This window comes from Saccostrea cucullata, unplaced genomic scaffold (assembly GCF_032062105.1).
Source record: "Saccostrea cucullata isolate Sc308-1 unplaced genomic scaffold, CSIRO_AGI_Scuc_v1 ctg6740, whole genome shotgun sequence".
Taxonomy (NCBI): domain Eukaryota; kingdom Metazoa; phylum Mollusca; class Bivalvia; order Ostreida; family Ostreidae; genus Saccostrea; species Saccostrea cuccullata.
The window spans coordinates 6,369-23,536 of record NW_026928519.1 but is presented as its reverse complement, the minus strand read 5'-3'; the positions used below and the strand labels follow the sequence as shown (position 1 = coordinate 23,536).

Here is a 17,168-nt window from a genome sequence, read left to right as displayed (position 1 = left end):
TTATGGTCAATATTAAAGTTTGTTGAAAGTGGGCCATACTGTAAAGTCAAGGTCAAATATTTTTACACCCAATTAAAGGCCTTGTCGCAATTAATACACATATGAAGTATGAAAGCCCTCGCACCAACTATTCAAAAGTTATGGAGATGGCTAAAGTTCGGAAATTTTTGGTAAAAGTGTGTCATACTCCAAGGTAAATGTCACGATGTCAAATTTGGTGATTTTGATTATATACTTTTATACACAAGTAAAAAGAATTTTACCAAAAAAAAATATATTGTACTCCATGTTTAAACTGAATATTTGTACATGCATTTTGAATAATATATTTTTTTTATTAAACTTTTATAAAAATGTAAAAAAATATTGCTGAATAGAAAAAAAAAATATTCAGTGAATTAAATTTGTATACTTAGTAATTGTTGAATGAGGGACGAATTTTTAAAGCCCGAGATAATAAGCACTGCCCTCGGATTTACCTGGTCTGTATCCCCCTGTCAATCAAATAAATTAAGGTTCATCATTGGGTACTTGAAATTGATTGACATTTAGCTACTAGTCCCTGTGTATATCTCTTTCACCTAGTTTGACACGCGTGGCCACCATCAAATTAACTTTCGGTCTTCTGATGTTTACCGCTAAATTACCATCGCAATAAAGAAGCCATTTCGATGCAAACAATTTCAGCCTGATTAGGTCTTTCCACCTTTCTGTGGAAAGACCTATTGATTTCCTTCTGTTTCTTCTTTTCCTTATTAGGTCTTTCCACCTTTGGCTTTGGTCGGCCATTGTGGCCCCGCCCTACATCCGGGGGTCATGATTTGACAAAACTTAAATTTAAACTACCTGAGAATGTTTCTCCATAAGTTTCATCTCTCATAGCACAGAGGTTCTTGAGAAGATTTTTAAAACATACCACCAAATTTTCATTAATTCCCAATTATCTCCCCTTGAATGAGGGCGTGGTCCTTCATTTGAACAATCTTGAAATCCCTCCACCGAAGGATGCTTTGTGGCAAGTTTGGTTGAAATTGGCCCAGCGGTTCTTGAAAAGAAGTCGAAAATGTGAAAAGTTTACGACGACAACGACGACAGACAACGGACAAATTGTGATCAGAAAAGCTCACTTGAGCCTTCGGCTCAGGTGAGCTAAAAACGTCCAAAGGTAAGTTTTGAATTTATGAACGATTATCTTATCCGTTTTACTTATGGAAAAATAACAAAAGGTACTTTTTATGAAGAACATTAATATGTTGAAAATCAAACCCCGGTATATATTGAGCATTTATTATGTTATAATTTTAAAATTGAATTTTCAAGCTAATGTTTAATTTTTCATTATGGAGTTTATACTCCATGTCAACGAATTGAAATCTGAAAAAAAGTTATTCTGAGAGGTTTTTTTAAAGAAAAAAATTTATATATTTTAAAAATAAATTTGAGTTAACGGTCGTAGAGATTGATTGGACTTCGTTAGATTGACCAGATGACATTTCAAAGAAAACATAAATATGATTAGAAATAAGGTATTAAAAGGGTTAACTAGGTAATTTTCTCAGAATTTTAATTTTAAATCAACTTAAAAAGTACAATGGTACCTGTTTTTATATAGTGGTGAATTTAGAATTTGCTATAGTAAATTATACTTCCAATCAGCATTGGAAGTCAACTACTAATAAACCATGACAATATTTGTGCTCTTTATAACACCTAAATCATATTTAGTTAAGTCCATGCACTTGTTCAGTATCACTAGTATTGTGTCCCTCCCACACCTCGCAACCGTAATTCAATTTGCTTGCAACATCAATAAGGGTTTTCTCTGCTGACGACCTAACTCACCTGTTTCAAGAATTGGCGTTGTCTCTCCATCAGTTTCATCTGAAAGGAGCAAAATAAGACTACAAGCAGGATTATATGTTAATGATTGTTAAATTTTATTTCCTTTACTCGTGGCACTACGTTTACCGGTAAAACTTACAATTTAGTTTAAATGTTCGTGGATTTCAAGAGACAGATATAGAACTTCAGAAGGTGTGCAAGATATTATATTTCGTTTGTGTCGTATACTTAAAGATGGATTCATTCTCTTGCGATTTTGTTTTCAAATTATAATCATTTTTAAATATTCATTTTTTAAATGAAATTGTTCTTTGCTCAAGTTGGATTCTTTGGAAACATGGGGTACTTTAAGAATTTCTTTGAATTTCCTTTAAAAAATGTTTGTGCTTCTTAAAAGAATATTAAATTTCATTGTAAATGTTACTGTAAAGATAGTAGATCTTAAAATTAAGTGATCTTTTATTAAGCATTAGAAAAAGTTCATCATCATTACAGCTTATATAACAAATATTTAAGAAAGGACAAAGAATACTGTAGTACCTTACTTTTAAAAACACAACTGAAATTGGAAATGAAAGTTTTTTCAAAACATTCAAAAGTTCGCTGACCTTGGGTGGTAGTTTCCAAAGTTTTCATTATTTTGGAAATGTTCGAAGGTTATATCTTATCCATTTCACATCTTTAAAAATACCGAAGGGTACATCTTTTTAAAGTAAAAATAATAGTATACCGAAAATCTTGTATATTCAGCATTTATTATTACGTTATAATTTCAAGAATATATTTTCATTTAGTGGTTGATTTCTCATTTTGGAATTATTAATACATGTCAACGAATTAAAATCTTAAAAAGTAATTCTGAAAGGTTGACGACCCTGTAAGAGTGAATTATCTAAACGATATACCGGGTATATAGTACATTTCATTGGAAAAGATTTCATTAACCTGTGGTTGTATATTCCACTGTGTTTACATCAGTACTGGAATTGGCAAATGCTGAAATAAATCATGAATATTCGTTACAAAAGTTTGAAATACTTTATCTTAATGCTTCAGAAAAGTAGCAGTTAAGATAATTCCGGGTAAAAATGTGCGAAAGCAAAATCCACTCTCTTAAGTATTGTCAGTCCGTGTTCGGTGTTTCATTGTTGTTTAGTTGTGAGTTTGACAAATTGAATACATCCGTGAAACATAAACTGTTTTTATTAAACAGAGCATGAGCTCGTTTCACTAGTTGTGTTCAATTGTTTATTCGGAACAAACCACTGAGCACGGACTGACAATACTGGTGAGAGGGTTTTGCTTTCCACATTTCTACTCTGAAATTTCTGGAATATCGTTAAATGTTTTTCATTAGTACATAACAAAATTGCTACTTTTCTACAGTTATAATGATAAAGTCATATTTGTGAAAATGCAAAAGGATTTATCTATCAAATTCGTCCAGAAATTCGAAGTTTCAGTAACTTCCAGATAAAATAAGATTTTTATTATTTTCGTATGAATACTTGGCAACATCTAAGTCATGAAATTATGCAGAAACTGTTAGGAAATACTATCTTCAAATTTGTGCTTAGGTACCTTTAAATGCTCGTGTGAGTAAGAGAATGGAGGGCAGCAATACAATTAAGTTTGTAAAGATCACTTTCTTTCAAATATGTGAAATAATGTGAGCAGAATTAACATTTATCATACTCAACTGCGTGAGAAATGTTTCTGAAAACATCACCAAAAAAAACCGTTGCAATTGATCCTATGCTACAAGGACTGTGTAGTCTCCAAAGTATTTGATGTACTCGTATTTATAGCTTAATCGAACATTTTTCCAGGATGTTTCATAAAGATCTGCATTAGATTGAATCCTGTTATTATCAGAAACGATTTCATTCATGATTCAAATATTATCAAACTTAAAGTTACAATTTTAATATCTCAGTGAGAAAGTTCATTCACATAAAAAGTTCTTCACTTTGATATATTCTTGTTTAATTAAGCGAGCATACTTTTAAGGTATTGTTGTGAGGTGTGAATTGTTTCATCATGTATATTATTAGTAACATTAAGTTTTGAACATTCCAGAGTGGTCAATATGTTTAGTCATTTTTTCTAGAACATTCTTAAACTTTATTCATGTCCAGAACTTTCCAGTAATATCATGTTTTAACATTTTCTAGAATATTCTAGATTTATAATACTGTATAAATACCCTGTCAATTCAATGCATATATATAATTGTGGATACTTTGTCGTATAAGCACTATTGAGATATAACTGGGATATATTTTCACTGGGACATTGTGTGCAGCAACGGACACTCTGATGTATGTATTTTTAGATTCTTGCTAAGAGCCCCCAATTCTGTTATGGGTCAGAATAACCCTAAATGCCAGCAAAGATCAATCACACAGTTTAAACTTAACAATAATTTATTTACAGTAATATATCATAAGTATATGAAACATAAAGTACAAACTTAGCAAGAATCTAAAAATACATACATCAGAGTGTCCGTTGCTGCACACAATGTCCCAGTGAAAATATATCCCAGTTATATCTCAATAGTGCTTATACGACAAAGTATCCACAATTATATATATGCATTGAATTGACAGGGTATTTATACAGTATTATAAATCTAGAATATTCTAGAAAATGTTAAAACATGATATTACTGGAAAGTTCTGGACATGAATAAAGTTCAAGAATGTTCTAGAAAAAATGACTAAACATATTGACCACTCTGGAATGTTCAAGAAACTTAATGTTACTAATAATATACATGATGAAACAATTCACACCTCACAACACCTCCCCCCTTAAAAAGTTTGAATGTCAATGAAAACTTATATTGTCAAAATGAAATATATGTACATTAATACAAAATCATGTATGTTCACGATACTCTAGACAAGGCATCTGCAATAACATTGTCTTTGCCTTTGATATGCTTAATTGTTATGTTGTATTCTTGTAACAACAAACTCCATCTAGTCAGTCTTTGATTCTTGTTTGACAATTTATGCAAAAATGTCAGGGGGTTGTGATCTGTATATACAAGAATTGAATGCAAAGTAACATTCAGATAAACATCAAAATGCTGTAAGGCTAACAACAAAGCAAGGCATTCCTTTTCAATGGTGGAATACTTTTGTTGACATTTTGTAAGTTTCTTTGAAAAATAAGAAACAACTCTATCTACCTTATCACTATGTTCTTGAAACAAAGCTGCCCCGATTCCAACATCACTAGCGTCAACAGTAAGCTTAAATTGCTTAGAAAAATCTGGAGTTGACAGAACTGGATTGCTCATAAGGACAGATTTGATTTTATGAAAGGATTTTTCACAGTCCTTTGTCCATTCAAAATTAACCCTCTTTTGTAAAAGATTTGTAAGTGGACTTACAACTGAGGAAAAATTTGGACAAAATTTTCTGTAAAACCCAGCCATGCCCAAAAACCTCATTAATTCTTTCTTGTTTGTAGGAATCGGGAACTTTGCAATAGCTTCCACTTTAGCCATAATGGGTGTAACATAACCTTGACCTACTTTATGACCTAAATACTCTACATAGGCATGACAAAATTCGCTCTTCTCAAGGTTCATAGTTAAGTTTGCTTTAGCTAAAATGTCAAACAAAGCACGCATGATTCGGAGATGTTGGTCCCATGTGTCGCTGTATATGATGACATCATCAATGTAGGCCTCACATCCCTCAAGGTCTTGAAGAAGGGAGTGAATCATCCTTTGGAATGTAGCTGGTGCGTTTTTCATGCCAAAAGGCATTACTTTATACTGGTAAAGTCCATCTGGTGTAGCAAAGGCAGATATTTCTTTTGCTCTTTCTGTTAACGGCACTTGCCAGTAGCCTTTCAACAGGTCAAATTTACTGACAAATTTCGCATTTCCAATATTGTCAATACAGTCATCGATTCTAGGTATTGGATATGAATCAGTTTTGGTAACAGAATTCACCTTTCTAAAGTCTGTACATAATCGGTAGGTACCGTCCTGTTTTGGTACAAGAATACATGGTGAGCTCCAATTACTTTTACTAGGTTCAGCAATGTCATTGTCCAACATGTACTGCACTTCCCTTCTTAGGTACTGCAATTTTATTGGATTGAGACGGTACGGATGTTGTTTGATAGGCAGAGCGTCGCCAACTATGACATCATGACAAGCTGCATTAGTTTTCTTTGGAACATCCGAGAAGATTTGATGATACTCATTCATCAAGTTTTTAACTTGTTCTTTTTGGTGAATGTTCAAATGTCCAAGTTTGGCATCAAAATCAGCCAAAATTTCTGAGTTTTTCAAGCGGACACTCTGATTACAATCTTTCTCATTCATTTCTACACTCGTATCACTTTCAATACAATGTTGAACAGTCTTAGCGTTGGCTAAAGTGGAAACTGGTTTTACAGAATTTCGGTCACACCTTTCAAAATACTCTTTTAACATGTTAATGTGACAAATCCGTTTCTCTTTACGTCGACCTGGGGTCTTAACTCCATAGTTTACATCACTGATCTTGCTTTCAATTTCATAAGGGCCATTAAATCTGGCCTGTAAAGGATGACCAGGAATAGGTAAAAATACAAGAACCTTATCACCTGGCTTAAACACCCTATTTCTGGCATCTTTGTCATACCACATTTTCATTTTCATCTGAGAACTCTTCAAATTTTCTTGTGCTAATTTACAAGCATTGTAAAGTTTTTCTTTGAAATCAGACACATAATCTAAAAGATTAAGATCACTAGTCTCAGTCAGCCACTTTTCCTTCAACAATTTTAAAGGACCTCTAACTGTATGACCAAACACCAATTCAAAAGGACTAAACCCAAGAGACTCCTGGACTGCCTCTCGTGCAGCAAATAGTACAAGATGAACCCCTTCATCCCAGTCTTTTTCATACTGGTAACAATAGGTCTTCAGCATTGTTTTTAGGGTTTGATGAAAACTTCCTAGCGCTCCCTGGGACTCAGGATGATAAGCAGTTGATCTATATTGCCTTATACCCAACTCATGCATGACTTGCTGGAACAACCCCGACATAAAATTTGAGCCTTGATCCGACTGAATTGCCTTGGGTGCTCCTACAAAACTGAAAAACTTGGTAAGGGCCTTAACTATGCTCTTTGCCTTTATATTCCTTATAGGTATGGCTTCAGGAAATCGAGTGGATGTACACATAATGGTTAGTAAATACTGGTTTCCTGACCTAGTCCTAGGCAAAGGTCCTACACAATCCACCAACACTCGACTAAACGGTTCTTCAAAAGCTGGAATGGGTTGGAGAGGAGCAGATGATATCTTCTGATTTGGTTTACCTACCATCTGACAGACATGACATGACTTACAAAACTCAGAAACGTCCTTTCTTAGCTTAGGCCAATAAAAATGACTCAAAATCCTATTATAAGTCTTATTGATACCTAAATGACCAGCCATAGGTGTATCGTGAGCTAAACTCATGACATCTCGACGATAAGCAGCTGGGACCACTATCTGGTGAACAACACGCCACACTTCATCTGGGGAAGCGTCAGGTGGTCGCCATTTTCGCATAAGGATGCCATCTTTCATATAGAAGCATTCTCCAATTTTAGTAGCCTCTTCTGGTGGAAGTGCCCTCTTACTAAGTTGAATGATATCTGGGTCTTTATGTTGTTCAGAGAGTAAATGTTCTCGGCTGAGGATGTCCTTGCCTTGGCTAACTAGTGGATGCAACTCATCATCCTCACCACCAAATTTTGGTAACAGTTCTTTCTTCTCTTGCTTCTTGATGTTGTGTGGTTCCTTGTTGGTTTGAGTGCCATCAAGGTCAGATAAGAAAGTGTCATTCAAATCAATATCAACAGAGGAATTCGTCTCGTCAACGGCTTGAGTATGGTCTGCCTCCATTTCTCGTCTTCTGGCCATTGCTCTAGTAACAGCACAGGCTGGATAAATGTCATCATCTTCATCATCGCACATAACATCTGGAGTGATTTTCTCACAAACTATAGGATCTGGTACAACTTTTCCACCAGCTAAATCGTTGCCTAGCAGCAAAGAAATGCCTGGAACGGGAAGAGTAGGTCGAACACCTACGATAACAGGTCCAGTAACTAAATCTGACTTCAAACTAATTCTATGCAGGGGAACATCAATGACGCCTAGCTCCACACCCTGTAATAAAACTGACCCACCAGTAGAAGTCTGCTCAGACAAAGGAAGCACGCCCTCTAACAATAACGTCTGTGCAGCACCAGTATCTCTCAAAATCTGTACAGGTTTTATTTCGCTAGAGTCACCGAGTGAAACAAATCCCTGAGACATAAAGGGCTTATAATCCTCCATAGAATCAATAGAACTGGACTGTGAACCCTGGACATCAGGAGTGTCAGAACAAATCGAAACTAAGGTTTCTCTATCACCTCTAACTGCCGCACAAGCATGTGGTTGAGTTTTATCAAAATCATTTTTTCTCTTAAGTTTAAAGCATTCACTGATCAGATGACCCTTTTTCTTACAATAGCTACAAGTAGGAAGCGACCCTATTCCAGACGATCCTTCAACACGTCCTGGACCGGACTTAAAACCACCTTGGGATGGAGACTGGGAACTTGTGAAAGACTGAGACCCTGAACCACTCTTTTTATATGTGTCTGAATTGGTAGAATTACTGCTAGTCTGAGATCTTGAAACAAAATTCTTTTTATGAGACAGAGCATAAGTATCAGATATGACTGCTGCCTCTTCAAGAGTTTTCACATTCTTATCTTCTAAATGTGTTTTCAAATCTTGAGGAACACATTCCTTAAACTCTTCTACCAGGATGACTTGGCGCAAATTAGCAAAAGTTTTATCAAGATTCTTAGATCTAAACCAATGATCGAATAAATCTTCTTTCTCTCGTGAAAATTCAACAAATGTTTGATTATCAAACTTCCTATACTTTCTGAACTTTTGTCTATACGCTTCAGGTACTAATTCATAGGCTTTTAATATTGCTGCTTTGACCTTCTCATAGTCTGAACTTTCAGCTACCCCTAGTGCAGAGTATACCTCAGCTGCTTTGCCAACCAGTACACTTTGTAACATTGTTGACCAAACGTGTTGTGGCCATTTAAGATTCTCTGCGACTTTTTCGAATTGGGGAAAATATTTGTCTACAGATTTTTCTTGAAATTTCGGAACTAACCTAATATTTTTTGCTGCGTCAAATTCATTCTTGACAAATGACGGTTCTGGTTGGTGCTGTAATCTTAATTTCTCTAACTCAAAGTGCTCTTGTCTTTCTAATTTGTCTAATTCAAATTTTCGTTCACGCTCTCGTTCTTCTCTTTCTAATTTGTCTAATTCAAATTTTCGTTCACGCTCTCGTTCTTCTCTTTCTCTTTCTCGCTCTTCTCTTTCTAATTTTTCTCTTTCTAATCGCATTTTCTCTAACTCTAATTGAAACTGATATTCTGCCATTTTGTAAGAGCCTAATTCTGATTTAACTGTATATTCTGGAAGATCATATTTTTCAAAGATGTTTTCTTCTACTAGTTTGTTTGCAACCTTAATTTTAATGTCTTGCTTTCTCTGAGAGGATTTAACATCTAACCCAAAATGCAAACCTAATGCGATCAAGTCATCCTTTTTTAACGTATCAAAAACCTGAACACTTGGTGAACTAAGAAAGTCTGTGACCGAAAATACCATGTTGATTTTTGCTGGCTTATAGTCAAATTTAACGGTTCAATAAACAAAATTCTGACAATAAACTGCAAAAGTGCAAGAAATTCTTTATCCCGGACGAGCCCCCAATTCTGTTATGGGTCAGAATTACCCGAAATGCCAGCAAAGATCAATAACACAATTTAAACTTAACAATAATTTATTTACAGTAATATATCATAAGTATATGAAACATAAAGTACAAACTTAGCAAGAATCTAAAAATACATACATCAGAGTGTCCGTTGCTGCACACAATGTCCCAGTGAAAATATATCCCAGTTATATCTCAATAGTGCTTATACGACAAAGTATCCACAATTATATATATGCATTGAATTGACAGGGTATTTATACAGTATTATAAATCTAGAATATTCTAGAAAATGTTAAAACATGATATTACTGGAAAGTTCTGGACATGAATAAAGTTCAAGAATGTTCTAGAAAAAATGACTAAACATATTGACCACTCTGGAATGTTCAAGAAACTTAATGTTACTAATAATATACATGATGAAACAATTCACACCTCACAACAGTATGATCAGTTGATAATTGGACAAACAAAGTAAGGGAGAAAGAGTAATGATGAAAGACAGTATACATCTGAACCCTGTTGTTGGGGTACAGGGATTTTACAGTATTATGATGAGAGATTATACGTAAGTTCATCCTCATTGTAGATATAGATATACAAGCTTATCGACAAAATGTTTAGGAGAGGGGAAGGCTTTTGTTAATGTCTATCAGAAAGAAAATACCAAAAGGATTTGAAAATTTGTACAAAATTTCAAAATGTCCAAAACACTGACCTTGGGTGGTATTTTCCAAAGTTTTCACATCATTACTGGAATTGGCAAATGCTGAAATACAATAAATGAAATGTTGAATACGTTCTTGCACGTTTATTTCTCTATTTCAATCAAATAAAAACACTTACTTAAAAATGCCGGAAAGTATAATTAACATTTTTTTTAAAAAGAATATCCGAAAAATAAAAAAAAAAGAAAAAAAAAAGAAAGAAAGAAAAAAAAAGAAAGTTGAATATCTTATTTATTATTTGTTATTCTAGATCATAATTTCAAGAATATGTTTTCATGTAAAATAATTTTATTTAATTTCTCATCATGGAATTAATACTCCATTTCAACGACCTGAAAAAGGAACTTTTCCTGAGTTCCCCTTTTGTGCCCAGAATATCTTTCTGCAAGAAGCATTACTTTTCATCTCTTTAGAGACTTTGGAATTTATAAAAGAATCAACGTTCCAATGACCTAAAATTACCTTCATATTGTGGAATTGAAAGCAACCTCAATAATAGTAGAATATTCCAAATGCAATAAAACGCCATATTTTTAAAATCACATATTCACTTCCATATCCAGCTTCAGTAACGTTAATGGTTAAGTGCAGTACCTCTGTCTCGTATTTATCATATTTTTACTCAATTCGTTATCCAATGGCCTTCATTTATCATTTATCTTAATTTTAATATCAGTTTATTTATCAGCAAAAACTTTCGACATATTGACTTCAGTGTATTTAGTTTGTTGATTTTTTTAACAGAGAAATCCTAGTGGGTTATCGATGTTTCGATCTGAATAGAATGCAATCCAATAAATGATTGGCAAGAGTAGGTTTGGTTAATTTTAATGACCGAAGATATAAACTTTTTTTTCAATCACTAAGAATTTTTTTTTGAAAATCCTGATCAAAGATCAAAGCCCTAGTACTAACGGTTCAAAAGTTATGGTCAATATTAAAGTTTGTTGAAAGTGGGCCAGACTGTAAGGTCAAGGTCAAATATTTTTACACCCAATTAAAGGCCTTGTCGCAATTAATACACATATGAAGTATGAAAGCCCTCGCACCAACTATTCAAAAGTTATGGAGATGGCCAAAGTTCAGAAATTTTTGGTAAAAGTGTGTCATACTCTAAGGTAAATGTCACGATGTCAAATTTGGTGATTTTGATTATATACTTTTATACACAAGTAAAAAGAATTTTACCAAAAAAAAAAATATTGTACTCCATGTTTAAACTGAATATTTGTACATGCATTTTGAATAATATATTTTTTTTTTATTAAACTTTTATAAAAATGTAAAACAATATTGCTGAATAGACAAAAATATTCAGTGAATTAAATTTGTATACTTAGTAATTGTTGAATGAGGGACGAATTTTTAAAGCCCGAGATAATAAGCACTGCCCTCGGATTTACCTGGTCTGTATCCCCCTGTCAATCAAATAAATTAAGGTTCATCACTGGGTACTTGAAATTGATTGACATTTAGCTACTAGTCCCTCTGTATATCTCTTTCACCTACTTTGACACGCGTGGCCACCATCAAATTAACTTTCGGTCTTCTGATGTTTACCGCTAAATTACCATCGCAATAAGGAAGCCATTTCGAAGCAAACAATTTCAGCCTGATTATAATTATTAAATGTCTGTATAACAAACATGTCATTAAAAATGAATTTTTATCTCATAGTATTTCAATAAAATAAATCAAGATTGTGAATATTTTTTACTGATGAAATTTGCATAGGTGAATGAAATCTTTCACTCGTAAAAAATTAGAATGATTCTTGTTTTGAGACGCGGTGAAAAATTACGATGAAAAAAAAAAAATAAAATAAGCTGGTAACACTTTTTGCATGTAATGTATAGTAAGTAACAACTTCGCCTGGACAAGTTTTAAAGTATTGCGAGTTTCTTTCTTTTCTCTTCCTTTTTATAACCGAGCATTTCTTGCTTCGTGGGTTGTATTGTTACCTCCGTTCAAGATCACAGGTGTTAAAACTAGTTTTGAAAGAAATACATATGTTAGCAATAATTTAATATTTTGTTTTAAGTTGTTTAATTATAATCTAAAATTACACACATTCTTATATGTAACTTTTACTTTTCAAAACCATCGTTATCGCGAATTTTTCACAATAGGATACAGAATGTACATTTGCTAAAAATAGGACCACGCGACTTTTTATACAAACGACAAGTAACTGTTACTATTTGACCGTGATCGAAGCTCTAATTGTTGCTATATTTAGATAATTATGAATAGTTTTTAAGATTTTGAAAGGAACAGACAAGGATGAATATTTTACTTTTGAAATTATACCTGTATTTCATAATGATTTTTTTTTTACAACGAACTCAAGTCGTTGCTGTTGCACATGTGACATATAACATACAGTAGATTTTTACAAAAGTCGACCTGCGAGATTTCTTCTTTTTTTTATATTAGATATAAGTCTAAAATTACGAAATTTTACAATTATCATTAATTACTATTGATATTTTTTATTTCCGTCGATGTCGAATTTTACTAATTTTATGATGAACAGTAGGCCATCAAGCTGTACAGGTAATACCCATGGACTTCCTGTGTATATTGTTTGTGTATAGGGATTTAGCGCTTCCCACGGTCTGCAAAACCGTCAATGCTTCGGGGTGCCACGCATGTAAAATTTAGTCCCTCCCCTTACCTGAGAAAACCGTACGGTTAAAATCTCGGCCTTTAAGGACAGATGATACAAATAAACAAGATGTGTTTCTGAAACACTATGCGCCCGACGGCAACAAAATTCGAAAAAGCTATTTATAGTACATAGGTGATAGTCAAGGTCACAAGGTCGTTGACCTTGGTATCATTTGAAAGAACTTGATTAGTGGAGTATGCACACCAAATATGAAGTTTATATCTTTCATGGTTCAAAAGTTATGGTGAAGGTTAAAGTTTGCAGAAAAAAAACTATTTTTGGCATATAGGTCACAGTCAAGCTCACAAGGTCATTGACTTTGGTGTCATTTAAAAGAGCTTCATTAGTGGAGTATGCATATTAAGTATGAAGTCTCTAACTTTCATGGTTCAAAAGTTATTGCGAAGGTTAAAGTTTGCAGACAAACAAACAAGCAGACAGGACAAAAACAATATACGTCCCGGATCTATTGATCCGGGCGCATAATAAAAATGGATGCCTGGATTGGTACATATTTTTTGACCTAATTTCATTTCAAATGATGCAAATAATAAATTTCTAGAATATAAAGAAATTGTAAACCTTCTTTGACGTTCAAAATTGTACCCTTCTGAAACCATCCTTATCATTCTATAAAAATAATTTTTTTTTCTCTTCAAAGTCCCTTTTTGTGCAACTTTGAATAAAAAATTAAAAACTACGCGGTGAAACCTATTCATTTTATTCATTAAAACATGACCCAAGTTGTTATTTTCAAAATTTTTGACAAAAGTTTGTATCATCGAAATACACAATGATGTTGATTGTAGCTTTCTTAGCCACCTCAGATCTAGATAAGTGTCGTACAAGAGAGTACGATGATGGAGAATGCTTGCAGTACTTTCAAGGAATAAAGTTATTATATTGGCTGATGAATACTGTGTGACTCTTTAACTTGTATTTTGAGGGAAAGTATTTTAAAAATCAAATTTATGCCATGCTTTTAACGCTACTTCTTTGTCAAAAATTCAAGTTAAAATTTTACGGATTTAGCTGTACTTTTTACAGATTAATCTGAACTTTTACGGATTTAATTGTGTAATTGACAGATAAAAGTCTATTTTTTTCACATCGGTCTAAAAAAGTAGAACTGAGATGCTTTGTAAACTCAGCAATAATCATGAACTTCAGAAGTTTTATAATTATGTTTTCAACAACAGTCAAAACTGTTATATATAATATATCATATATCTTATGCGGTCTCATCTGAAGGACATTTCATTGGAAAAGATCTTATGTTGACCATTATATCAACGGTTCACAGATTAATTTATTCAATATTTTCATTGTGCTTCATGTGACAAACCCAATATTGCGTCTTTTGTGGAAAAAAAGTCTCTAAAAGGCATTCCAACCATGACTGAAAAATACTTAAGAGAAGTTAAGGAGAAAGACTAGAGGTACTATGAGCACTGAGTTCACTAATTGATATCCCCCGCCTCCCATATGATTATAATGTCAACGTTCATGTTTTGCGTTGGGATACCCGAAATGGGTGTCACATGAAAAAGTAAAATAAGAGGCCACAATAACAGTAGGTTATAAAGAATCTGTGAAAGTTTCAATAAATTTTATTCAGTGGCATAAGAGGAGTTGTTGATAAGAGATGGGTACCCTTCGATATTATAGAAAGACCCAGATAGCAAGCTGACGTTGGGCCGATGTTGGCATGTGGTTGGTAGATCGGCTACATATCGCGGTTGGCAGAACGATATTGGGCCAACATCGGTCCGACATTGTCATTACAACAGTCGGTGTAATGACATTGTTCCAACATCGGTCCGACATTGTAATTACAACAGTTGGTGCATTGACATTGTACCAACATCGGTCCGACATTGTAATTACAACAGTTGGTGCACTGACATTGTTCCAACGTCAGGCCAACATCAGGCACGTAGCATCGTTCTCAAAAGTGGGGGGGGGGGCATAGAATTTTTTTTACTTACCTGAAAAAGTTGACAAGCAAAAGGATAGGGGTGGTGGTGGGCAACTTTTTTCAAGGCCAACTTCCTTTCACTTCCAATTTTTTTTTGCTATTTTTCCTTGATTTCACTATAGGCCCAGCCCCCCCCCCCCCTGTTGCTACGTGCCTGAACATTGTTATTTTTATTGCTGAAGTATGGACATCTTTGTAATGTTGGGCCGACATTGTTGAACCAATGCTGCTATGTAAACTTATGTTGAAACGTTTAAAAAAATATTTATTTAATTTATTTTTTTTTAATTCTTTGTTTATTTATTCATTTCTAGTTATTTAACCCTTACGTAGATTTTCAAAACTATGGAATATAACTTAGATTTTTCTCTAAAACTGTCGACTAATAGTACAATTACGTCGGGATCGAAGTCGGGCTCGATAAGCAATTAATTTAAACAACACACCGCGCCGAAATTTAAATTTTTGGTGGGTTACACGCAGCCATGTTGATGTTGTACAGAAGGAAAGTTCGGAAGAGAGTGTCGCGAAAAGGAGAATCATGACTAGTTTTGGATGGAATTTCTGTTTTGACAGAAGATGAAGACATTTTACGACCCGGTACTGCGGTAGGTACAATGTACAAAATATTTTAACATAATTTGTCCTTGAATGAATAATTGCTTTTGCGACTGTTCCATAGTCAGGACACTACACATAAAACGCATTGCAGTGAAATCATTTGAGCAAGTGCCATTTCAATTTTGTTATAATAATTTAACACTTCAGTTCTAAACATCTCTCATAAAGATGGATTTCAACCCGAATTTCCTCGTTTGGGATCGATTCAGGAATTTTAGTGTTCCTCTCTTCATCATTTACAGAGTATGATGTAAATTGTAATAAAATGATATTTATTTTTTAATGCATGTTCAAGATAATTTTTAGCACTTATTTTGATTATTTAATAGTTGCATGCAGTGGACTGTGCCCGAGACGATTCCCTAAGCGCCGGCGAGTTGTCAGCTTGTAAAAATGGTGAGAACCAGCTCAATTTTTTTTTATTTTAAAGTAACACAAATAACCTAACATTGTTTTTATTAACTTGTATCTTTTAGCATAAAACTATAAAAAATATTGCATCCACTAAAGTAAACAAGAGCCTGAAGAGGTTTATATTCTTAATTTTTAATTTTTTTATCCTAAAAATACATAACAATGGATTCTGACAGGTAATCTAAACAGTGGCGGATTTAAGGGGGGCGCCCCCACTAAAATTGTCAGAGTTAGCGTTTCGTCTAGAAAATGTAAATACGTCTAATTGGTAGACCTCATTTTTACCCTACAAAATCTCTAGAATCCAGGAGCTTCCGGGGGCTTCGCCCCCTGGGCCCCACTAGGCGGCCCGCAGACCCCTTGCCTAATTTTGCCTAAATAAAAACAATGCAAGATAGTGAATTTCTATTTTACACTATACTGAACTGTCAGGTTGAAATAACCAATTGTCTTTACAGTCTTGTAGAGCCTTACTTTATTATTTGTCATATATATATTTTTGTTTATATATTCGATAGATATTGATTATAATACATCCTAATGGTCATCTTTTCTTTCAGAAATTGTGCCTGCAAAGTTTGAAGTGACTATGGAAATGATCAATATTGAACTTTCTGAACCTTCCTACTTAAAGTGAATCCGTTCGTGACTGACATGACCATTTATTTGGCTACCCTCTAACATAACGGCATATTTTATTTGTTTATTATTGTGAATTTCATGGGATATCAGTGAGGAAGTGATTCAAGCAGATACTTGACGAGAAATTTGGAATCTAACTTAATTTGGATCTTTGGCATATTTGGTGAAAATAGCATGTGTTGATTTTATGGGATCTTTTTTATTAATGTAGTTGTGTATTAGAGATTTTGTAATTAATACATGTGTTTTTCACTCTAGTACTTAAAACATGTGTTTTTCACTCTAGTCTATTCATTAACTTTCTTTGTACGGTAAATGTACATGGGCAACTGGAAGTTCTTTGTAAGTTCTGCAATTGACCTCTCCCAATGTCATTAAGTCAAATGCCATATTTTTTAAAAAAAGAAATAGTTTGTTTTATTACAAAGAATGTCGATCAGTGAGAATACTTTGAAAAAATGTGC

General features: G+C 33.7%; 2 long non-coding RNA genes across 2 annotated transcripts; one reads left to right on the top strand and one right to left on the bottom strand.

The window, feature by feature from the left end:
• Window positions 1-2,782: 2,782 nt before the first annotated feature.
• On the bottom strand, window positions 2,783-11,124 carry LOC134277843 (uncharacterized). The gene is made up of 3 exons (XR_009994337.1): window positions 10,841-11,124; window positions 10,369-10,419; window positions 2,783-2,838 (listed from the first exon to the last, which is right to left on the bottom strand). It is a non-coding gene; the product is annotated as an uncharacterized LOC134277843 (long non-coding RNA).
• Window positions 11,125-15,316: 4,192 nt separating this feature from the next.
• On the top strand, window positions 15,317-16,822 carry LOC134277842 (uncharacterized). Its single transcript, XR_009994336.1, has 3 exons — window positions 15,317-15,635; window positions 15,978-16,044; window positions 16,623-16,822. It is a non-coding gene; the product is annotated as an uncharacterized LOC134277842 (long non-coding RNA).
• Window positions 16,823-17,168: the final 346 nt, after the last annotated feature.